Source organism: Eimeria mitis, genomic scaffold, assembly GCF_000499745.2.
Source record: "Eimeria mitis Houghton genomic scaffold, Emh_scaff1504, whole genome shotgun sequence".
Taxonomy (NCBI): Eukaryota; Apicomplexa; class Conoidasida; order Eucoccidiorida; family Eimeriidae; genus Eimeria; species Eimeria mitis.
This window is the reverse complement of record NW_013569540.1, coordinates 5403-5657: the sequence shown is the minus strand read 5'-3', so window position 1 is coordinate 5657 and position 255 is coordinate 5403.

Below are 255 nucleotides of genomic sequence, written 5' to 3'. Positions count from 1 at the left end.
ACAGCCAGAAACCCGCATGGTCTCTGGCGGCCTAAGTAGCCTTTGCTGCTGCTGCTGCTGCTGCTGCTGCCGATGCTGCTGCTGCTGTCTTTGTGTCTGCAATGGGGGAATAAGGCGGCTGCTGGACATCTGTGGGGTTGCAGCAGCAGCAGCAGCAGCAGCAGCAGATACAAGAGGAGATGCTCCTGCTGATCCATTGCCTTTGTCCCCTTGTTACTCCCGCTGCTGCTGCTGCTGCTGCTGCTGCTGCTGCTG